This window comes from Polyergus mexicanus, unplaced genomic scaffold, assembly GCF_030449975.1.
Source record: "Polyergus mexicanus isolate NDT 795.1 unplaced genomic scaffold, iyPolMexi1.0 SCAF_13, whole genome shotgun sequence".
Lineage (NCBI taxonomy): Eukaryota > Metazoa > Arthropoda > Insecta > Hymenoptera > Formicidae > Polyergus > Polyergus mexicanus.
Window position 1 is genome coordinate 4,828,984 of NW_027223333.1, and position 26,538 is coordinate 4,855,521.

Consider the following 26,538-nt stretch of genomic DNA (forward strand, 5'->3'; position numbering starts at 1 on the left):
TAAAATTTCCCCTAGCTTTTGTTCTACCTACCACTTTGGACCATTCCTCTTTCTCAACAGAGTGTGAGGGTCCTGCAGTGGCGCTTAAATCTTCATTGTTACACAAGTTTAAGTTACCTGAACTCTCTTTAACTATGCCCTCCTTGTCATATCTAGGGGGAATTAACTGGATATTTGACTTAACTTTTACCCCAGATCTAGGGATACGCTGGGGCAGTGGGTTATCCTTGTGTACTTTGGTATCACTACCAGTCCCACTGTTTTCCAGTTTGTTGCGCTTCCTTAACTCAGCCCTTTTTCTGACTAATTCCTTGATTTGTTTGCTAATATTATCCTCTATTTCTTTTGTTTCAGATCCGATTGCCTTTGGGATTGCAGCCGTTGTTGTCAGGTGATCTTCGGGATTTGTGTCCATATGTGAGGGTCTCCGCTCATCCATAGGTAAGTTCAATTTATCCCTAGCTTGTATATTCTCACTATTGCGATTAATGTCTCCTCTACCAGGTTCAGCTGCTGAATCCTCTTCTACCTCCTTACCAAGTACCTTTTTTAGTTTTCCCTGTGTGATACGAAGAGATTCCCTCGCCTTTCTCCTATCCTCTTCTGTTTCATCAAGCTTGTCTCTAAATTCGGAGATTTCCTTTTTGAGCTCCTCCATCATGGTTCTCATTTCTTCAGCTTCCCTCTCTCTTAGTATATCCTTCAGTTTTAGTCTTTCGATTTCCGCTGATAATTCTCTGTTTCTAATTTTAAGGTAAGCAGGATCTCCAGAGGCTTCAGATTTAAAAATTAGGGTGTTAATTACATCCTTTGCTCTTTCCAGATCTCTCATCTTTCCGCTAATACCCCCTTGTAGATTTTTGCTTCTTGCTCTCATGTTCTCAACTCTGTCTAGACAATCCAAGCCAAGAGCTCCTACATTGGTGGCCCCCATGATCCTGAGATCTTGCGGGGCAAATTCCTTGTTGCTTTCTTCTTCGTGGGAGGATATAATAATCCTGCTTACCTTTTTAGCCTTTCCCGACTTTATTTTTTGGGAATCTAGGGATTTCCTTTTCTCACTTTTGGATTCCGAACCGGAACTTCTTTCAGTCTCCGCGGACATCGGTTCCGAGAATGAGTCTCTAATTATCCCCTCCGAGGGGCTAGAGGGTAGGGCTCTCTTTTTCCTTGATCGGAGTTTCCTCAGACTGATTGTTTCCATCTTATCAGCCGGATCATTGTTCTCCTCATTGCTAGGAGTAATTATATCTGGAGATGTCTTGGCCTTCCTTTTACTCTTGCTTTTGGGTTCCTGAGTTTTCCCTCTTCCAAAACTTCTGTTTAGTTTTTGTTGATGCATAATGAGTTCCTTTGGGGGGGAAGAGCAATCAACAAAGGTCATCTCTAACGGATCCTCGAATGTCTCGACGGTAGCATTTTTGTCTTCCACGCTCGTCGGCAACTGTGGAGACAGCCCTTCGCTTGATGAAGACGAACGAGCCTCAGGGACCATAGGGCTCGTTCGCCTGTTGCTGGAGGTCCGACTCTCCTGCGGCGGTAGCTTTTCTTCTATATTCAATTCCATTTCCATATTATTTGATTCTCGGTTTGTTGTTCGGGGTATCCTTCCCCTAGGACGACTAGCTTCACTGCGCCTATGAGTTCGCCCTGCCGATTCCAAAGTCAAAAAGCCGTCCATAAAAAAAAATCATCCGGGTTATCCAGTAGTACAGCCAAAGTCGTCGTATTATTCACTTTTAATGTCTTAGTCCTTAAGCCGTTATACTAAGTCTACGCTCTAGTATGTATCTATTTCAAGACTAACCATTTGAGGTCGATCTAGGGATATCCCCAGAAAATCCCCCAAAAATCCCCAATCAGAGAATTCGCAAGAACCATTACTAGAGATTTACAGTTAAAGGGTATCAACCCATCTGCATGCAGTTCATGGTATTAACGGTGCGCATCAATACATCTGAGTTTGTCCGGGGAATATCCCCACACGATTATCAAAACAAGCTTACAAGATTCATAATACGCGCGAAACAACAAGTTGTTCAGCTTCAGGTGAAAGTTTAATTATTTCCTAATTATTTATTTGCTTATTTTGCCTTAATTAAATGCCTTTCAACATACCCTAATAGCACTCTTTAAGACATTATGCCAGGTTTACGCTATGATATATAGATTGTATTTATTGAGCAACCCGGACTAATCGCACCGGGGTCAATCTAGGGACATCCCCAGAAATCCCCAACTATAAGTTCGCGAAACATTTACATTTAAGGATATCAACCCATTCCCATACAGTTCTCGACATTAAGTAGCGTGCATTAAATTACATCATAGTTTGTTCGGGAAATCCCCATAATATTATCAAAGTAACAAAGCCTGCAGTATCCACAATACGCGCGAACAGTAAAGTAACTCAGCTTCAGATGAAAGTTTTTTATTATTTCTTACTTAATTGTTTAATCGACCTACTAAAACCATCCGTTAGGCAACCGCCATCTTGATCAAGCAGAGCCCGACCAATCAGCGTGCCTCGCCAGACTACTAGGCCCCATTCCGCCATTTTCACCAAAGTTTACCTTAATTTCATCTAAAGCATCGTACATCACTCAGCCTGCAGCCGCTGGCTTGACTGAATAGGCCCGGCCAATCCGCTCGCTGTGTCTGACTACAAATCTCAAATCTAGTTATAATAATATCAAGCGCATTCTGTCTGAGATCAGATTCACCATATTTAATGCCTTGTTCTCAAATTTGCGTAATACACAATAGCCCAAGTATATATGACTCTACTCGCCGAGCAACAGGCAAACAAGAGTCAGTCTCAAGTTTTTTCATAATTGCAAACACTCAGTATGCCACTCATTATCGACTAAATATATCGATAACAGTTTACGGATACGCACGCAATGTATTAAGGATGAGCCTTAAAACTATGTACGTACCCAGGAAGTTTGATGTTATCCTTGATGACGCTCCATCCAATCAATTTAAAAATAAATTTAACTTCATCATATATATATATTTTCTTTATTTACACTTTCATTCATATAAGTTAACACCGTAATAATAATGAAAGGCAAACGACACAACAGAGATGCATGCAATATGTGTACCTGAATATTACCTTTCCATCACCATGTCACATAAAATTGAGTATCTTAATGAGGGCATAATATTCCACCCCGGATCCTATTGATCCTCGATCAGCATTTCAGCAAAATTAATTATTTATTCATTTCTGGTATGATTTCATTCATTTATTTTAAGTTAAATTCTTTCATATTGTAGTGCTAGATACCAAGGCCTCCACTAAGTTACAAGCCAAGCTTTATTTTTATAATCCAATTACTTGTTAAATCAATTTAACCCAGCCCAGCAATTAGTGACCTGTAAAGAGCCTGACACAATCACCTGAGTGGGTAGGCACTATCTGTCTACATGTGATTCAATTTATCTCCCTTTTTCCTAATGTACTTTCGTTAATGTCAACATCGAAAATTATTATTATTCTATGATTTAATGTCATTAACCCTCAAGGGAAAAACAATCCCTCGCAGCCTCCATTTGCAATTCAGATATTCAATTATATATTATCCTATCGTTTAGTATTGTTATTATCGAAAATTCCACAGTACTACAGTACAATAATAGTTCATTCATGAAGACAATCCAAGTATTTCTAGCCAGCAATCAAACATTTCTTTTCTGTTCTTAAGATAGATTCAAGATCCGGACCTAACAATATTTACTTGTATTGAGTTAAAAACTCACATCAAGACCCATTTTAAGTCGCTTCGCCTCTATTCAAGTGTTGTCACCTCAGTCAAGAATATCTCATACGTGAATGGACAAATTTCCGCATTTTTAGAAGTTTAATTAAGAGTGACAACCACTTTCCAATCATTCACCACTCTATTCACATCCACGGCAAGGGTTCAAAAGTTCAATTTAACTTTCGTAAATTTTCGGATTCAAGTATAGCAATATGCAACACATCGATAATTTCCTGACTTCTTCATATATTATTATAATATTCAGTCTCAGCAGCTTGCAGTATTTCAGAGATTTGATGTACATTTCCGAGTTTAAGATCTATACATTGCAACGCAATATTCCTAGGAACACAATATGTATCAATGACACAAGGAAGCCAGCAGTCAGAAATTCTTTTTCTATCCTTAAGGCTAGTTCAGGGCTCAACCCAGCCCTAGCCCTAAGAGTCTATATTGGATTGAGTTATTATTAAGCTGACTCAAATCAAATCGAAACAAAACAAAATACTTCATGTTCCACATTATTTCATTAATACGCATACGTTGATTTTGCTAGATTCAATTAAGGCTCCTGAGTAGTCACCGTGAAACTCCGAGTTGACGGTGGCGACATAGGAATAAAGATGCTGCGGTAGGAATAAGAACCCTGTTCAACGACTTATCATATAAGTCAGTGCTGGGATTTACTTGCACATTTTGGCCCGATTTCGTGACTCACGCCTATTGTTCCCCACTCACCGCTCGTGCGTTAGCAATGAGTCTTCAGATACGCGTAACTAAGGAACGCGACGCTTTGTCTCAGGAGCGTCCGTATATAAGAATGCCCAAATATAATAATAAGACAATACTTTTCTATAATTAAAAGTTTTTCTTCAATATTTTATATCAATAAATTATATAATATTGAAAAAAAGCTTTTAATTCTAAGAATTTTCGCGGTGTATTTAGAAAAGTATTGTCTTATTATTATATTTGGGCATTCTTACATATAAACGCTCCTGAGACGAAGCGTCGCGGTCCTTAGTCACGCATATCTGGCGACTCGTTGCTAACGCACGAGCGGTGAGTGGGGAGCAATAGGCGTGAGCCACAGAATCGGGCCGAAATGTGCAAGTAAATCTCAGCAGCACTGATATAAGTGAACTGGGATTTATATGTAACTTTCGGCTGGATTTTTTAGCTCACGCCTACTGCTCGCTGCTCCCCTCTTATCCCTCGCTCCTTAGTAACGCATCACTGCATCGTAAATCGTAACTAAGGAGCGCATCACTTAGTTTCAAGAACGTGCGTATCACAAATGTGATAGCACAATACTTTGATAACCATAAAACATAAATATTTTGAATTGTTATAGAACGTACATATACGTAATTAATAATAGAATAATAATTATTTTTGTTATTAATACAAAATAAAATATTGAATAGAAAATTTTAATGAGAACCTCTACTACTAGAGAACTAGAGTATTGTGCTATTATATTTATGATGCGTACGTTCCTGTGACTAGCAGGGGAGGACGCGACTTTAGGATTACCGAATTGAAAAAGGCTTTTATAGTGTAGTACTCTATTAGAAAAATACTTGCGCAAAGGGATAGAGCGCAATGCTAGCCATTTCCAAGAAAATGATTTAAACAATATGGCTTTCATATATCTGGCTCCGTTATATCAATTAGCGAAAAGGCGGTGTAGCTCGGGCATTAAGCGCGTGACTATCACGCATCCAACCCGGATTCAATTCTTGTCCCTGCCACTCTTTTTCTCATTCTTTTTTTATACAATCTAACAACGAATATTTATTCATGTAAAATAAAGTTAAATAAATTAAATTTTTTTTAATTTGCACTTTTGGAAGGCAATTTTCTTTTAATTTATTCATGAAACTGAGCATAATTTTTGTTAAACTTACAACCTTATTATTTTATGCATTCTACTCGATATAAAATAAAGCAAATAAAACGCCACTATTTGAACATAGTTATAATTTAATACAAAATTACAAACAAATGTGTCAAAACTTATTCATCCTTATTATCACTAACATCAACATTCTCTACAGATCGGTTACAATTATTCGGATGATATACTTGTCGTAATTACTTGTTGTAATTTTGTATTAAATTATAATTATGTTCAAAAAGTGACGTTTTATTTACTTCGTTTTGTATCGGATAGAATGTATAAAATAATAAATTAAAATTGAATAAATTAAATTGAATAAATTAAAAGAAAATTGCCTTCCAAAAGTGCAATTAAAAAAAATTTAATTTAATTAACTTTATTTTACATGAATAAATATTCGTTGCTAGATTGTATAAAAAAGAATGAGAAAAAAAGGTGCCAGGGACAAGAATTGAACCCGGGTCTGATGCGTGGTAGTAACCCGCTTTAATGCCCGAGCTACGTCGCCTTCTCGATAATCGACCTAACGGAGCTGTATATAAGAAAATATATTATTTAAATATTATTAAAATCAAATTTTTTGGGAAATGGCTGAGCATTGCGTCCTTCCTTTGCTCAAGTATTTTTCTAATAGAGTACTACACTATATAATAGATATATAAAAGATATATACTATATATATGTTACGTGTTAGCTACAAGTTACCAGCGTGTTACCCATATGTCAGAATTTTTATGCAGCGCCTCACGTTGCAAATCGATGAACTATGAGGCGTGAAAAGTGACGTTTTGGCAGCCCAAATTATTCTTGCGTGCCATTTCGTAATTATTCACTTTATGCTAATGCTGTGATGTGTAACGTATTTGTGAAACTTATAAAATTGTCCGAAAACTAAGCTTAGCAAGTTAAGTATTATGTAAAAAGAACATTTTCCACTTCTTTCGACAACTGTCAAACTACATGTTTTCCCGTATGACTAGGCTTACTTTGACACTCATTTTACAGTTATTTACTAATTGTCAAAGGAAAAGCTTAGTTTTCGGACAATTTTACGAGTATACTGAACTTTGAGATTTCAATTAAGAACAACAATCACTTTTTAAACATTCAGCTAATTTTTTCCGTTCCTACTAAAGACCTTAGTTCAACATAAAGATTTTGTAAATTCACCTCGGCAAACAACACCATTTCAAGTTATCGACGATAACTACATTCAGAAGAGTAGTTTTCGTATAAGCAGATATATTTCCCAGATTTAAGCGCAACAGTACGCAACGCATTATTAGTTTCTTAGTTCTCTCACACCTTATTGCATTTAGTCTAAGCAAGTTGCAATATTTCAAAGATTCGGTGTACCCGTTCAATTCAGGGTATATACGTCACAGCGTAACTTTCCTAAGGCCATGTTGCAAAACAACAGCATGACCAGAATACAATGCAATACAATTGCAACGGTTTATTTCTAATAATTCCTTCACGAAGACAATCCACGTGCCTCTCAGCCAGCAATATTAACGGAATCTCAGGCCATTATGATACTTAAGTTCCACAATCTTTCATCAACTATGCACACATTCATTTTGCTAAACTTACTCAATCAGATTAAGCGTCTTATCTTTTTGCCACTTAAACAATATTGTATTAAGATCTAACTAGCTCGTTTCCCCCCATAACATAATAGTACTACTCCATTTATTATTCCCGCGAGTAAACAAATTCAGTCTTAAAATCCTAAACTTAGAACAGCAATCGCCAATTTGGTATTCCACTAATCTATTTACACTCATTTTTAGAGACATCTATTGACGTAGAGATTCCATAATTTCCCTTCGAGAAACACAACAATTTCAATCTATCAACCGCAGCTCTACTCAGAAGAATTCTGCAGTATCTCCGGGGTTTGATGCATATGACGGCTGTTTGCATCCAAAGTCCCTTCCGACAACATCCATCGATGAAGGGTAATAAATTCCCCCGTCAACGATGCGACCCATAATTTAAGATGATTTATGCGTCGCATCGCAGCATTCCTGAGAACACACCACGTATAACAACACAATGACAATTATCACTCTTACATCTCTATGCCAAATTCAATATACTTATATTATAACAATCAATCGGTCGAGGCAGCATTAAACATTCTTAATGGCATACCTATGTATACCGTATATAATTCAGCGTCATTTTAGCTTGGCACTGTCGACGCAGTCTCTCCGCCAATTACCCATTACCAGGATCCTCAGATAAAACAGCAACAACCCAGACAAACATCTCATTCCTGAGGGGGAGAAACATACAATTAATATTACCAATTCAATTATAACTTTTTCCAGATATAGCCAGAGCTCACAGATAACTTCTCCCCTCACGTTTAGCGTTATAACCATCACCAGCAATGTGGCCTTCTAAATTATGCAGGCCTACCCAGTTGATATATACAGTGTTTCTCCTTCTTTCGCTATTAATAATAATGAACTCAGGAACTCAGAAACTCAGAAACTCCGCCGATACCCGAGTACAATACACGGTACCTGTCAATATGGATAATCAACATGACGGAGTCAAGTATAGATAGTACTTCCATAATCTGAATGCCACTGAAAGCAGCAGCCAATCAGATGAGGCCATTAGTCCCCGTATAGTATATGGCGAAAAATCATGAATTATCACAGCTATATGATTTGTAAGATTCTCTCGAGAAGGGCGGGTGATTTTCGTCTCGTGAATAAATGCTCTCTTTTTAACTTAAATATATATAGACATATAGTTTATTGCTCCTGTACTTTACAGAGTCCGTGCTCCGATTCTACTTCCCTTAAATAGCGCTGAATTCTTCTCGAACCTTCTGCCACGTGGCTCGCCGGCGTAGCACAATCCCGCTACCCGGTTCTCGCGTGCTTTTAGCTCGACCCTCGATCTCTCGCTGCAAATTAACTAATATGCACCGGAGGAGTCCTACTTGACCACCGTTCAGCCTCTTTCCTACGTAAGCCCGTCTAGGGGTTAGCCCCGAAATCTCATGCAATTTCTAGATCTGTCGGAGAAGGATCAAATCGATCTGATAGCGGCAGGTATCAGACTGCCGATGATCCAGGTTGCCGCCATGGATGTCCGTTTGGAGAAACTCTCCAGCTTCATCGAGCACATGCGGAGAATCACGGAGGCCACAGTAACCACGTCCAACGGTGGATATAAAACCCAGGCTTCGAGGCCGTCTGGGAGCAGCGCAGCAAGAGCGACGAGCAAGGACGTCGTTTGCCATAGCTGTCAGCGAAAGGGTCATCTAGCCAGGGATTGCCGATCAACGCCGGTGACGTGCCGAAATTGCCTGCGAAGGGAACACATCGTCAAGGACTGCCGATCACCCCAAGTGATCTGTTACCACTGCCAACAACCGGGACATACGAAACAGCAGTGTCCGTCGGCAGCAGCATCAGGACAGCAGAAAGCGGGAAATAAGGTAGAGCGAAAACCGGAGAGCGTCACAACTATCGAAGCCGAGCGTTTACTCGAGATACCGTACGTGCGTCTAGTTAATATAAGCGGGAAAAAATGTGCAATAAAAGCTCTGGTCGATTCGGGTAGTCCGATAAGCCTCATTAGAAAAACGGAATACGCGGAATTTTTAAAGAATAGAGAATTGGAACCGTTAACGTCGAGTCAAAAGTTTTCGGGAGTCGGAAATACGCCTATCGAGATATTAGGCACAATTGAAACATTAGTAAGAATCGACGATCTGGATCGCGACTTAGAATTGCGACTCTATGTAATATCAGATACGACTATTAAATACGCTGTGATAATAGGTAGATCTTTTTTCAGTGATAATAATCTAACAGTCACTCACAAATCGAACATTTGGAAGTGTGAGATTACGGAAAACCGAGGTGCGGAATCCGAAGAGATTTTAAACATAAACGCGATTGAGACGCGAGATCGAAACGACCTAATTTTAAGTAATCTAGACGAAAATATCAGCTTAAATGAGAAAACGAAGTTATTAGAGACCTTCGCCGAGGTAGACGATATGCGGATAAAAACAATTAAAGATTACTATCAAGTCAGGGTCAATATAAAAGATGACTCAGTTTACGCGTACGCGCCTCGACGAATGTCTTACAACAAAAGATTAAAATGAAGAGAAATTACCGATGATTTGTTGGAGAGAAAAATAATTGTTCAAAGTAGTTCTCCTTATTGTGCGAGAATCGTACCGGTAACGAAAATAAATGGAAAAACACGTATGTGCGTGGATCTTCGTCCTTTAAATCAGAGAATCCGTAAACAGAAGTTTCCAGCTCCGATCATAGAAGACCAAATAAATAGCTTGCAAGGGAAACAGGTGTTTACGGTTCTCGATTTGAAGGACGGATTCCATCAGATTGATGTACACCCGGACGATACAAAATATTTTTCATTTGCGACGCCAGATGGGCAATTTGAATATGTAAAATTACCGTTTGGATATGCGAACGCTCCGGTGGAATTCCAGAGGAGAATTCTACAAGTTTTTCAGCCACTAATTCGCGAGGGAAAAATATTAATATACATGGACGATATGGTCATCGCGACTGGCTCAGTTGAGGAAAATCTTAATAATTTAAAAGAAGCGCTGATTGTGTTAAAACAATACGGGTTCGAGTTAAACTTAGCGAAGTGCCAATTTCTAAAATTCAAAATAGAATATCTGGGGTACATGGTCTCACGAGAGGGAATTACAATGAGTAATAGGCATACGCAAGCCATATCCGAGTTCCCGAAACCGAAGACGGTGAGACAAGTGCAGAGTTTTCTCGGGTTGACTAACTATTTCCGGAGGTTTATAAAAGATTACGCGAAGATAGCGCAGCCGCTGCATAGATTGACAAAAAAGACCGTGAGTTTCGTTTTCGACGAGGAATGTGAGCAGGCCTTTGAGACACTTAAAAAAGAATTGACTAATTACCCGGTGTTACGCCTGTACAATCTCGCGGTCGAAACGGAACTACACACAGACGCTAGTGGGTCGGGTTATGGAGCGATCCTCCTACAGAAACAGTGGGACGGCAAATTGGCCGCTATCGCGTATTTCAGTAAAGCCACCTCCGACATTGAAAAGAAATTCCATAGTTACGAACTCGAGACGTTAGCAATTGTGAAAGCATTAGAGAAGTTTCACATATATTTACAGGGTATTAGTTTTAAGGTAGTAACGGACTGTAATTCGCTGGTCTTAGCCTTAAAAAAGATTAATATAAATCCGGGAATCGCGCGGTGGAGCTTAGCTTTTCAAAATTATAGTTTCGAGGCAGTACACCGAAGCGGAGATAAGATGACACACGTCGACGCGCTTAGTAGAAATATATACACAATAGACACGCTTACAAACGAGGATGAGTTAATGTATAGGCAGTTAGCCGATCCGAATTTACAGAAACTCGCCGAAACGATCGAGTTAAAAGGAAATAAGAAATTTACGCTAATTAATGGTATGGTTTTTAGGATGCATAATGAGCGAGCATTATTCGTGGTACCGGAAACGATGACCGAGAACATCATACGGGTTTATCACGACGAAATGGGCCATGTGGGAACGGAAAAGACGCTAAAGGGAATTCTGGGACACTATTGGTTCCCATGCATGAAAATGAGGGTAAAGTCACATATAGAAAATTGCGTTAGGTGTCTTCAATTCTCTCTGTCCAACCAACACATGGAGGGAGAAATGCAAATAGTGGATAAAGGCACTAGTCCTTTTGAAACGTTGCACATGGACCATTTCGGGCCGTTGGAGACTTCGCCGGAAGGTTATAAATATATATTAGTAATAATCGATGCGTTCACGAAGTACGTCTGGCTAATGCCTACGAAAACTACAAACACGAGAGAAGTGGAAAAGAATCTTACCTTTTTATTTAATATCTTTGGGGTGCCGCAACGAGTAGTTAGTGACAGAGGTACTTGTTTTACGTCGCAAGACTTTGAAAAGTTCGTAGCAAAGTGTAAGATGAAGCATGTAAAAGTAGCGGTCGCTTCGCCGTGGGCGAACGGACAGGTCGAGCGAGTGAACCGTTTTATAAAAAGTACGCTTGCGAAAACTACCGACGATCCGATAGGTTGGAAAGCGAATTTAAATGACGTTCAATATGTATTAAATAACACACACAACAAAGCGATCAATACAACACCGAGTAATCTGTTATTAGGATACAATCAGCGAAACCATAAAGATAAGGATCTGTGCGAATTTATAGATAGGCTAACTAAAATAGAGACTGAGATATTGGAAAAGCGAGCGGCGATGCGCGACAGTGCGCAATTAGCGAATAAAACAATGCAGAACTACAATAAAATGTATTACGATAAGAAACATAGGAAACCGTCGATGTATAAAGAGGGAGATTTAGTAATGATAAGGAGTTTAACGATTAAGCCGGGAATGAATCAGAAGTTGCTTCCCAAATACAAAGGGCCATATGTAATAAAGGCAGTACTCAAAAAGAACGGATACGTGGTCACGGACAAGGAAGGGTATAATCGCACGCAGAAACCGTACAATGCGATACTTTCCTGTGATAAACTAAAACCGTGGATACGGGTAGGAAATAACCCGGATTCAACCGAAACCGAAACCGAAACTGAAATCGAAACCGAAACCGAGTTAGAAATAGAAAATGAGAGCGAAGGCTGTGGAAAAGAATGAAACAGTGTAACAGTACTTGTATATGCCAAAGTCTATCATAAGAGTTGATTAATTATAAGAAGTGTGAACGAGCAATAGAGTGATAAGAAAAACGATATTATAAATTGTAAAACAGCGTTCGAGGTCGAACGACATGTCAGGCTGGCCGAACTGTAAGAATATATTATGTAGAGTAAGATAGATTAGAAACACCCGTTAAGTTGACTCGGTGAATTCGAGAGATATCGAGTGGCCGGGCGCGGCGAATAGGAGCGCGACACGGGGAATTCGATAAGTATCGAATCCCCGACGCCCGTATAAATTTTGGAGAGAAGAAGCGTGAAGGACACAGACAGACACAGACAGACACAGACAGTAGTAGAAGCGTGAGAGAAAGAGAAGCAGGAGAGAAAGTAGTAGAGTCAAGTGCGAGGAGAAAGTAGTCGGTTATCTTAAATTGAAGAAATAGATTCGTGTGCTAAGCCAAGTCGGGCTTACGTAGGAAAGAGGCTGAACGGTGGTCAAGTAGGACTCCTCCGGTGCATATTAGTTAATTTGCAGCGAGAGATCGAGGGTCGAGCTAAAAGCACGCGAGAACCGGGTAGCGGGATTGTGCTACGCCGACGAGCCACGTGGCAGAAGGTTCGAGAAGAATTCAGCGCTATTTAAGGGAAGTAGAATCGGAGCACGGACTCTGTAAAGTACAGGAGCAATAAACTATATGTCTATATATATTTAAGTTAAAAAGAGAGCATTTATTCACGAGACGAAAATCACCCGCCCTTCTCGAGAGAATCTTACAAATCATATAGCTGTGATAATTCATGATTTTTCGCCATATACTATACGGGGACTAATGGCCTCATCTGATTGGCTGCTGCTTTCAGTGGCATTCAGATTATGGAAGTACTATCTATACTTGACTCCGTCATGTTGATTATCCATATTGACAGGTACCGTGTATTGTACTCGGGTATCGGCGGAGTTTCTGAGTTTCTGAGTTCCTGAGTTCATTATTATTAATAGCGAAAGAAGGAGAAACACTGTATATATCAACTGGGTAGGCCTGCATAATTTAGAAGGCCACATTGCTGGTGATGGTTATAACGCTAAACGTGAGGGGAGAAGTTATCTGTGAGCTCTGGCTATATCTGGAAAAAGTTATAATTGAATTGGTAATATTAATTGTATGTTTCTCCCCCTCAGGAATGAGATGTTTGTCTGGGTTGTTGCTGTTTTATCTGAGGATCCTGGTAATGGGTAATTGGCGGAGAGACTGCGTCGACAGTGCCAAGCTAAAATGACGCTGAATTATATACGGTATACATAGGTATGCCATTAAGAATGTTTAATGCTGCCTCGACCGATTGATTGTTATAATATAAGTATATTGAATTTGGCATAGAGATGTAAGAGTGATAATTGTCATTGTGTTGTTATACGTGGTGTGTTCTCAGGAATGCTGCGATGCGACGCATAAATCATCTTAAATTATGGGTCGCATCGTTGACGGGGGAATTTATTACCCTTCATCGATGGATGTTGTCGGAAGGGACTTTGGATGCAAACAGCCGTCATATGCATCAAACCCCGGAGATACTGCAGAATTCTTCTGAGTAGAGCTGCGGTTGATAGATTGAAATTGTTGTGTTTCTCGAAGGGAAATTATGGAATCTCTACGTCAATAGATGTCTCTAAAAATGAGTGTAAATAGATTAGTGGAATACCAAATTGGCGATTGCTGTTCTAAGTTTAGGATTTTAAGACTGAATTTGTTTACTCGCGGGAATAATAAATGGAGTAGTACTATTATGTTATGGGGGGAAACGAGCTAGTTAGATCTTAATACAATATTGTTTAAGTGGCAAAAAGATAAGACGCTTAATCTGATTGAGTAAGTTTAGCAAAATGAATGTGTGCATAGTTGATGAAAGATTGTGGAACTTAAGTATCATAATGGCCTGAGATTCCGTTAATATTGCTGGCTGAGAGGCACGTGGATTGTCTTCGTGAAGGAATTATTAGAAATAAACCGTTGCAATTGTATTGCATTGTATTCTGGTCATGCTGTTGTTTTGCAACATGGCCTTAGGAAAGTTACGCTGTGACGTATATACCCTGAATTGAACGGGTACACCGAATCTTTGAAATATTGCAACTTGCTTAGACTAAATGCAATAAGGTGTGAGAGAACTAAGAAACTAATAATGCGTTGCGTACTGTTGCGCTTAAATCTGGGAAATATATCTGCTTATACGAAAACTACTCTTCTGAATGTAGTTATCGTCGATAACTTGAAATGGTGTTGTTTGCCTTAAATCTAAGTTTATGATCTAAAATAATACCTAAATATTTCATGGAGCGTCCAGCTCTTATCCACTCTCCATCCACATGAATATAGGGCATCACAGCGGGTCTATTGTTACCCGAAAACAGTACTACCTCCGTCTTGGTGGCTGATACGGATAATCCTAACCTCTTAATTCTATTTATAAGTAATCCTACTTGTAAGTTAGCTCTAGCTACCGCTCTTTGGACCGTGTCTCCTGAGGCCAACACTAGCGTGTCATCCGCGTAACATAAGGTCTGACAACCGTATTCAGATCCTAACTGTAACACATCATCATATGCAATGTTCCACAAGGTCGGACCGAGAACCGAACCCTGCGGAACACCTGCCAACATAGCTCTTTTCTCAATCACTGAGCCAACGGAGTACTCAATCGATCTAGAGTGTAAATAACTATCTATTATTCTTCGAATGTAATCTGGGAAGCCCTTCTCAATCAGCGCCTGTCTAATAACCCCCCACGGAATGGAATTGAAAGCGTTCTTTATGTCAAGACTCACCGCGACCACATATCCGCCCTCTTGGGTGGCCTGCTCAATGGTTTTCCTAACCCTAATTAACGCATCACATGTGGATCTACTTTCACGGAAACCGTATTGGTCGTCAGATAGTTGCGCCGTTTGGTGTTCCTTCATCCAATCACTAATTCTACCTACTATCACTCGTTCGAATGTTTTCCCTACTTTGCTAAGAAGACAAATGGGTCTAACCTTAGGGATGCCTGGGGATGACTCTCCTCCTTTTGGAATTAGCACCAGCGACGCTCTCTTCCACTCGACTGGGAATAATCCATTTCGAAGACACGATGTATAGCCGGCTGCCAGTTTGATTACCATCTCCTCTGGCAGAGCACGGAGCATTTTTGAGGTTATGCCGTCGATGCCTGGCGCCGTGTTTCCAATACCTTTCCGCTTCAGCACCTTATTTACTTCAATGGGGATGACCTCCCATTCTTCATTCCAATGGAAATTTTCCCAAGCATCAGGAACGCCTGCATTCGCCAGTGGGAATAGAGACTCCACAAGTGAGTTCCTAGATACTTCGTCTAGAGATTCCATGATATTAGTGGAGGTCCCTCTCAGTTTGTTCAGCACAATTCTGTATGGTAGGCCTCATGGGTCTTCTTCAATGGTGTCGATGAGTTCTTGCCATGCTGTAGACTTGGCTTTGCTGACCTCAAGCCTGAGCTTCTTTCTTGCCGTTCTATACTCTCTCTCGTACCTTTCAACCTCCTCCTGTAGAGCTGTTCTTCTTCTTCTCCCTCGCATCCAAGCTCTCCTCTTGTGAGAGATTCCATGATATTAATGGAGGTCCCTCTCAGTTTGTTCAGCACAATTCTGTATGGTAGCGCGACTCCAACCTAACCTAACCTAACCTTTTTTTTTTTGCGATAGGAGGAGAAAATGCCTTATGCACACCTGACCACCCGGTGTGTGGTCAGGTAGTGTGAGACTTGCACTCACTAAAAACTCCCCCTTTTTCGCGATCACAAATGGACCGCAATTGTCGAGAAGTCTGAGACCTACTTGCGTATGAACAGTCAGACCCCTCGACAGCCCTTGAACGCCCCCCTACGTAATCAACGATAACCCCTTCCTGAGTTCTTCCCTCTTTCCCTCCCCCCCCTCTCTGGCTCCTGCCCGACCCCAGCCACCCTCTTTATTGCCCTGTGAAAAGTTAATTGTGTAGTGTGTATATGTGAGTGTATAAAAGTCCGTGTGTGTGTGTATGTAAATCCAACCCTAGGTATGGGCTTAATTTATCATTTCAAGCCCACCCTGGGTTCCCTGTGAAGAAAGAATTTTTACTTAAGCCCCGTTTGCATGTATATAAGGCAAGACAATGACTTCCTAACCACCCTCTCCCACCCCACTCTATTAAATAACTGAGAGCCTTTAGTGTTACAGCATTATAACACTGAGCTCTCGTCTACAGACCCGGAAAAAAGGCTATCTCTAATCATCATCTCGGCAGATGACACGCTAAAGGAGACACCGGCGAACGATGACCCTACCATCCATTGTCCAGTGGATCACTATTGTTACAGGGCCGTCCACAGGTATCGATCTCTTTGTCCCAAAACCCAAAGCAGTCGTCCGCATGCAATGATTATGAATGAATGTATGAAGATGAATGAATGAACGAATAAACATGCTATTCCCGACTGCCTAGTGCGATTGGGGTAGCCTCGTATGACCTGTATGTTACCAGTCTGAGTCGGGTTCCTCTGAAGGAAGATGGTTGCGCCTCGATCTCTCTCGGCGCCTTTCCTCATCTTCCTTATCGCGCATTAACTTTTCTACGAAAGCTGAAAAGGATAACCACTTCTCTTCTGTCTCCAGAATCGCCTCTACCACGTCACCTAGAACGAAGTCTCTACTCAACCCGAGTGCACGCTTCAGTCTGATCCTTTCTGGATCTCAAGCGGGACACTCTCTTAGGGTGTGCAGAACGCCATCGGTATCTTCTCCGCAAAAATCACAGCTTGTGTCGTTCCTCTTACCAATTCTATATAAAAATTTCGAAAAGCAGCCATGACCCGTCATGACTTGCGTCATATAGAAGCTCATACTACCGTGCGTTCGCGACATCCAAGCCTCCAGCCTCGGAACCAGTACCAGTTTCGTATACTCACCCGGGAGGTTTGGTCTTTCCAAGTATCTCCTCCACTCCTCGAGCATTCTCGCGGTTTCCTCTTCTCTAACTGCGTTCTTAGTGTTTCTCTCCAGGGTGCCATTCTCTCTATGCTCTTTCATACGGTCGTAAAGGCGCTTCCGCATAGGAGCGGCGAAACGTAAAGGAGGAAGTCTTGCAAGCAATGCTGCCGCGTCTCCCGAGATTGTTCTATATGCGGAGATTATTCGTTGCGCAACCGATCGTTGTATACTCACCAAACGAAAGCTCTCAACGCTTTACTTGAGTTTACAGTATCGCCCCATACCGGGGCGCCGTATAGAACAACGGACATAACAACGTTAGCGTAGAGTCTGCGTCTCCTCTCATTTGGGCCTCTCAGGTTAGGCATCAGTCTATTCAGAGCGCGAACTACTGTGCCAGCTTTCGTTTCGATAAACCTCATATGTTCGTTAAACTTCCACTTATTATCCACCATTATACCTAAATATTTAATACTAGGCTGGAAACTTACCAGCGTATCGCCCACAGTAACGCCAGCGGGTAAGTTGTCTATCCCTTTTGGGTGAAAGAGAATTGCCTCGGTCTTATTGGTTGCTACCTTTAACCCTAGACTATGGATATAATTCACCACCCTAGTGACAAACACGCATGCTCTTAGATGCGTGTGCTCAATGTCTTTACCTGTTACCACCACAAGGGTATCATCAGCGTAGCATATCACGTTACAGTGCTCTTCCTCCTCCGCAAGGTCAAGGACTTTGTCAAACGCGATGTTCCATAAAACCGGGCCAAGAACTGAACCCTGGGGAACACCAGCTTCCATGGATTTTTTCCAGATTTTGCCGTTCTCATCGATAAATTGGATGACTCTCTTTGACAGGTATGAATCCATGATTCTCCTGATGTAAGGAGGAAAACTTTTCCTTTTCAGCGCTTTATGAATTATTCGCCAGGGTATACTATTAAACGCATTTTTTATATCTAACCCTACCACTATCGCGTATTCGTTATTAAGAACTGCGTTAAGTGTAATATCCTTTAGCTTCGCAATAGCATCGCATGTGGAACGATATTTCCTAAAACCGTATTGATTTCCCGATAGTTCAGATTCCGGATGTTCCATTTGTCATAGGTATATTCGGTTCGCTAGGATTCGCTCAAATGCCTTGGCAATTTCATTAATTAGGCAAATAGGTCTTGCCTTTGGAAGTTCCGTATAATTCTCGATCCGGGAGCCGCCTTTGGGAATCAAAACTAAATTTGCACATTTCCATGCATCCGGAAAAATTCCTAACCTTAAACAGAGACCAAATATATATCTTATCCATTCAAGGAACTCATCGATAACGTTCCTCCAGACTAGTCGCCGAAACCCATCAGGCCCGGGGGCCTTGGATGGCGAGGGAGAGACCTTCCTAACCACCTTGTTGACTTCACCTATATCAATATCCCATTCATCTGACCATGTAAAATTAGACCAATCCTCTATCGGATCAGCGTTTGAATTTCCAGGGAATAAAGAGTCCAACAATTTGTCTAGAAGATCTCTCTCTAGTAGTTCAGTTATGCCTAATGAAGGAGCTTTTAATTTTTTCAGGACGATCTTGTATGGCAATCCCCACGGGTCTTCATCGATGGAATCCAGTAGTTCCTGCCAAGCCTGAGACTTGATTCTGTTTATCTCGTTGCGGAGTTCCTTGCGCTTTGACTTATAAACTAACCCTAGCTCATTAATCCTGGTTTCTGATCTTCGTTTTCTTTTAGATCTTTGCCACGCTCGCCTTGCCTTGATGTATTCTCGTCTTAGGGTGGCAACAGAATCCTGCCCCCAGTAGGCATATTTACGCGGTTTCCGAGGTCCGATTCTCTCAGCCGCCGCATCACAGGCTTCCTCCATTGTGTCGTCCAGCCATTTTACCATTGCGTCTACGTTGTTTAATTTATCCGCTGCTGGTCCCAAGCCTCTCCAATTTAGCACCGCTGAGAAAAGGTCTTCATCGAACCTCTTGCAGTTCCATTTGCGAGGCAGCTTTCTATCCGGGGGCACCGATGGTTTGCCAGTATGGATATCAAATGATATGTATAGGTGACCCGATAATGATTCAATTTCCTCTTCTACTCTCCAATCTCTCGTTAGTTGAGTCAGGTCCGATGAGATCCAGGTCAGATCAACGATAGATGAGCCTTGGGGGCGTACACAAGTTGGCTTTTCACCTATGTTAGCTATCCTAAGGTCCCTTTCTGCCGCCCACCTGGATAGCAGAAAGCCTCTTCTGTCGGTAGAGTTGGACCCCCACAGGCTGGCCTTAGAGTTAAAATCTCCTCCAAGGATGATCTTACTTACACGGTGAGATAGCACCTCCGAAAGTTCATCCAAAAGATCGTTGAACTCCCTTAAGTCTATACTGGTAGGCACGTAGATGGAAATCACCAGATAGGGACCATAAGACAAGGCAATAAAGCGTGAACCAATCCTGGCTATCTCGCATTTAGATCTTAGGTGACATGGATCCACATAAATTGCTGCCTTACCATCCCGGCTGGTATACCAATTGGACGTAGTCGGAATATAATTAGGTTCAGAAACTAGAACTATACCTACTTCAGTTTCCCGTGCATGGTGAACCAGAAGATCCAATGCGGGTTTACTTACATTAACATTAGCTTGGAGGAATTTGATTTTCATTAGTTTCCATAGACATTGTTTCTCTCCTAGGGTCAGTCTGATTTAATGTCCTAAAGTTAGTTCTAGTTCTATTAACTCTATGTTCCGCTGTACATAAGTATGAACCCACTCTGTGATTATGGTCTTTTCCATCGGAGGCACATACCTTACAGGAAGGAGGACGGTTGCAGTTTCGCGTCTGATGCCCCGCTTCACCACACTTAAAACACAGACCACTATAATCTTCTCTCGAATTGCAGGTAAGTCTTACATGCCCGTACCTCCAACATTTATAGCACTGGACCGGTTTACTCTCCAGTAAGTCCACTCGCACTATAGACCATCCGATTTTAACCTTCCTCGGGTTAGAGATCTTGATTGCGGCACTTAACGGGCATTGGGCCCAGACCGTAAATAAACCGTTGTTCATTTGTCTAATAGGGCCAATTTTTATATCTTCTTCTTTACAGCCTCCAGTATGAGCTATAACCTGACAGACTTCCTCCTTCGTCACCGAATCATCCATACCAATTAAGCGGATTTCTCCTCTGATCGTGGGTCTTACCACTTTTGCCTGCTCCTTTAGGACATCTCTTAATTTGTCCGCAAGTGCATCTGCACATTCCTGTTCATTTTTCCCTAAAACTTCAATTATCATACCGCCATTAACAGCTCGCCTTATCTTGGTCATTTTTATTTGAAGATCATCTAGGGATATTTTTTCCTTAGCAGTCTTCAACATATCCGCATAGGTGAAACCTTCCTTTTGACTAGTAACTAGTACCGCAGCTGACTTTGGAGATCTGCGGTCGAGTCTATTCCTAGTGTTTGTCTCTTCCTTGTTACCAGTAATCTCCTCTCTTTTTCTGCTAACTTCTATCCTTTGTGATGTACTTTTCCCTTCTTGATGTCCACTTCCATTTGCATATTTCTTTTTTCCTTGGAGTTCCTTTCCGCTTTCGCCAGTTCCAACTTGATTGTTACGTCCTCTATTCCGTATACCTAGATCTCTAGGAGTTCCCGACTCTCTAGATGGGTCCGGAGGTACAATCCGGATATTGGAGATTATCCTTGGTTTTTCTCTGGGCTTACGACGAGGAAGTGGTGGAAATTGGTTATCCTCCAGGCCTCCATCCCTTCCCGCCATTGCCTCAGCTTCCCTTCTTCCTGATTTCCTCATTTGTGCCCTTTTCCTAATCAGATCCCTAATCTGTTTATTAATTCGAACCTCGTTAATGTTGTTTTTCTCTTCTTTTTCAGGTTTTTCAGGAGCACTCAAGGACCAACCGGTATCTTCATTTGGCGTCGGATGCTTCTCTCGTGGTTTTCCATCAACAGGTAAGTTGAACATAGTTTCTTCCGTTTCAGTTCCCTTGTCTTCCATTTCACTAGGTTCTGAAAATCCTTCTCCATCCTTAGTATTTAATTTCCTCAGTTTCCATTCCGTTATTCTCTTGCTGGCTTTTGCCTTCCTTTCTTCTTCTTCAGCATCGTCCAGCCTTCCTCTTAATTCGATCACCTCTTTCTTTAAATCCTCGACCATTCCACGTAGATCCTCAATCTCTCTATTCCTTAACGTTTCTTCTCTCTTATACTTTTCTAGCTGTGCCATAATTTCTTTATTCCGAAGCTTGTGGAAGGTGGGGTCACCTATAGCCTCGGATTTATAAATTAATGTGTTTATTACTTCTTTGGCTCTTTCCAGCTCTTTCCTCATTTTGCCGCTCACACCCCCTTGGATGTTTCTGCTTTTAGCACGTATGCTCTCAATACTCGCCAAGCAATCAAGGCCAAGCGCGCCCACATTTGTAGCACCCATTATTCTTAGATCTTGGGGAGCGAAATTTTTTTCGGCCTCATCTTCATCAGATGAAATTACTATTTTAGCATTGGATTTACTTTTCCTTTTCTTAGACATTTTACTCTCATTAGTTTGCGCCTCAGATTCTGTTCCATCATCCATGTCAACCGATTTCTCCAGCAGGGACTCGTCAGACCACGTAAGTTGCACTCGTTTTCTCCTTGACTTACGCTTTCCTTTAGGAGTTGCTGCAATCTCACAGACCTTGGAGCTTCCACTCTTCTCATCATTGCTTGGTGTAGTAACAATGGGAGACGCCTTAGCTTTCCTTTTGCAGCTCCTTAGAATAGTGGTATCTTTATCCAGAGACGACTGGCAATCCACAAATGTGTGGGAAGGAGAAGTCAAGTCTAAAGGATCCTTGTCACTCTCATCATAATTCTCGACGGTAGCCATTTCATACTCCCTGCCCGTCGGCGACAAAGGGGTGGGCCCTACGCTGGATAAAGACAGATGAGCCTCAGGGACCATAGGGCTCAAACGTCTGCCACTGGGGGAAATCCGACCCCCCTGCGACGGTAAGTTTTTACTTTTATCGTATTGCATTGTCATAGTGGTATTTGCGGGTTGGTTTCTTATTCGGGGTGACCTTCCCCTAGGACGGCTGGCTTCGCTATGCCTTCGAGCCCGTCCTGCCCGTACCGTATCATTAAATTCAATATTCCATATATCATTATCGTAGTCCGAAGGTTCCGCAGTGGTCATCATAATTTTAGTATGTCGCCTTGGTCCTATGGGCGACAATAGCGAGAACGGCAATGCGTTTTTAGGCGATACTGACTCGATGGGGCCAAAGGCCCCGAGAGAAATATCTTTCAGGCTCTTCTGCTCACAATAATCTTCCTCCGACTGGTTGAATCGCAGAGTTGTGGGACTTATGAATTCAGAAGAACTCCATATACCGAGGTTTCCAATCTTCTTATCTTTTGGATGGTTTAGCCCTTCTCTTTCCAGATATAACTTACGGAGAGCATCTAGTTCTTGTTGCAAGTCTCTGATCCTATCTTCCTGAGCATAGGCTTTATTCAGGATATATTTTCTATCATCTTCCAATTTAGCCACTGTATGGTACAATTCACTAGAAAATTGGAGGATCATGTCGACTGCCAGTTGCAGTTTGGCTCTAAATGTAGAAGGAACTACATTTAGAAGCTCCATTAACACTTCGATTAATTTTCCGTAGTCTGTCACTTCCTTGCCGTTGGTTATTTGCATCGCAATACTATCGTCCAGTTCAAGGAAAGGCTTGCTATTTTCCTTCTGAGGCCCTTCTCTTGATGACGACGAGGGGAGTCCAGGGACCATAGGCCCCCACCCGCCGAGCCCTGGGAGATCCGAGCATCCCTGCGCTGGTAAGTCTTTATCCTTGTGTTTAAACATTTTCATTTTGTTTCATAATACTAGACGGATGCAAACGCAAAGGGCCCGTTACCGTGCCCGCATGCGTTCACTCTTCTTATATTTATAATTACTTATTTAGGCAGATTTTTTTCCTTTTTACTTATTTTTCAGCGTATAAAAGTTCTTCATAAATGCAAACAGCAGCTATGAATGTGCGTGTCCTATTCGCTCAGCTCCTAGATTATAAATAGTCTCTAGTAATTTTAATGTACAACGCAGGAGTCAGGGATTTCGATAATATTCCTGTTATTTAAGGATTCAGAATATAAAGATCAATGGTATATCAGCGACCATAGGACCGCGCGCGCCTTCGCATGACGCATGCGCACTGTAATAATATCGCGCATATATCCTTACTGCAACCCAGTCTAACAGACCTTCTTTTTCCATGGTTAAAACACCTTACCTGCGCATTCGTCGCGCACGCGCATCACGCATGCGCACGCACCACACGATCACCGCACCTCATAACTCCGAATATTCTATCTATAAGTTCATTTAGTTACAGTATTTGAGTCTCATATACGATTTCCTATACTTCTTGTTCCTATTGACGCACATTCACGCAACCCCTGAATCATAGATAGATTCCAATATCTTAACATGGAATACAGAAGTCAGAATAACTTGGGTTATTCTTTTCATTAACCTTCTTTCGTTTAGAAATCCAAAATAACAAATGAATAAGGTAAGGTAGATGTCACATAAGCACTCTTAATTGCTGTTGGCTTTCCGTTGTATTCAAACGGATGCTCAGACATTTGACGTATATTATATTGTAATAAGTAACAGATATCAGCATTATGTCGTGTCCATAGCACAGCGCGCGCAGTCGTATCACACATGCGCACTGTGCTACAACGATAACACGCAAACACCCCAGCCGCAGTCCAGCCTAAACAGACCTCCATCCTTCACCCGGGATGTCTTGCATTCAAACTCGCCGCTCACGCGCATCGTTTATGCGCGCGCACCGCACCAGTATGTGCCCCTCATAGTTCTGAAATTCCATCTGTAAGTTTACTTAATTACAGTATCTAAGCTTCCTATATTCCCATGATCTCTTATTCATGTTGGCGCACATTCGCTCAACCCTTAAATCATAAATAAATAGTTATTGGCGCTTCAACATAGATTATCAGAGTGCTTGAGCTATGCTTTTCAGTAACATTTTTTCACTTAATAATCTAGAATAAGCAAAATAAAGCAAAACAATGTCACGCATGCGCCCTTTACTACTGTTAACTTTCCGGTGTATATTTAGACGGATATTCAGGCATTTAACGTGTAACATGTTATAATAAATAAGAATATCAGCACTATATCAACGTTCATCGTTCCACGCCCGCAATCATGTCACGAATGCGCATCGCGCTACAATCTCCACCTAATAGCATGCATACAACTCAGCCACAGTCCAGTCCACAGAGCCTTTACTTACCACAGTCAGAGCACCGCGCACGCGCATTCGCCACGCAGGCGCGTCACGAATGCGCGCGCACCGCACCGACACGTAAATCTCATAGTTCCGAGTATTCCATCTAAAATCCATTGTTTGATGACATTATCCCACCATAATGTGGACGTGAACCGGATATGAACCCGACTGCAATCAAGAGGCACCGCGCATGCGCATCACCCCACCGGCACAGCGCACGCATCCGCGCTCGTGATGAATCGGCCTCAATGAGGCTCGATGATGTCTCTCTCCCATTACATAAATTGCATATAAAAATAGAATGAGCCTTAGTTTATGTACATACCCGGCAAGTTTCGATGTTTCCGCTGATGTCGCTCCATCCAGCCAGTTTTATTTAGGGAAAATAAATTAACTCCATCATATATATATTATCTTTATTTACAATTTTTTTTTTATCCTTCTAACTTAACGTCACAATAATAATAACAAAAGACAATCAACATAACAAAGTGCAAACAACAGGTGGTACCCAATTACCCTTCCATCACCATGTTACATAAATTTGAGTATTTCAATTCAAGCTTCGGTACAATGTTATTTGGGTTGATTCAAGATCTGCACGCGTGAGTAGTGCGCCCGAGGGCACGTCGTACTCCAGGAGTGCGACACCCCGCGTGCAGCCCTGGGACCTCTTTACCCCGTCTATTTAATATTGTCATAATTGTTCGTATCTATTTCCATCAATGAGTAACATAAACAATGAGTCGCAACATATTAATGTCGGATCACAATACGCGACAACAGTCTATGTGCTTTTCAACCAGAATCGAGATTTCTCTCTTTTTTCCTTAAGCTGGGCTCAAGGTCCGAACCCAGCATTCTATCAAATACTTGTGATATTTACTTATAATAAATTGAGTCAAATCAGCTTAGATAGTTTGAAATAGTTTAGAATTCAAAATCATAATCATAATTGTTATAACGCCTCTAACTCCTAGTATCGCCAGTATCCTTGCGCTCACTTTACTAGTCTTATTTACCAAGCTAGTTATCTCGTTTTTCTATTACAGCAAAACTACATTAATCTACTCAGACATCTCCTCCATTAATTATGAATGTCATTCCAGTTAAAAGATTCTCATGAGAACTTCAGCCCTTTTAGAATTCCAGTAAGATAACATCAACAGTCATCTTCCTGGTAGTCCACTAGTTCTTTGCATTCATAAATAAAGACTTCCGTGAATTTACAACTTTGTGGGTTTCTTTCGAAAGTTATACAGTTTCGGTTTATCAATAACAATCCATTCCATTCTAACAGCAAGTCCGTAAAATCAGAAATGACAAACACAGTACACAGCACATCGCCAGTTCCCTGTCAGTTCTCTCTCACAGTAGTGCGTTTGATTTTAGCACTTGCAAAGTCTCACTCGACGCACACATCCTGAATTCCTCTCGGCATCTTCTTTCGATAAAGGAAGGCAGCTTTTGACGTTGACGATGCAATCCACATAATTTAGGGTTTTATCCCAACACAATATTCCTGAGAACACAACTCACATCAACAATACAGTAGGCAATTACCATTCATACTTCCATATTTAGAAGAACCTCAATAATATCAGCGTAAATTCCAAGTGTCCTTGCCACGCTGATTACTAATCTATGGTACTCATATTGAAACGAAAGCCGGTGCAGTAATGACATACCTACAAATAAGTACAATTCAGCATCATCCAGTTAACACTGTCGATGCAGTCTCACCCACGTGTGTGTTACCCATTCCCCAGCATCCTCAGATGCAACTGGAGCATCCCAGACACGCATCCCTTTTCTAAGGGGAAAGAAACAAACAGTTAACATTTAACAT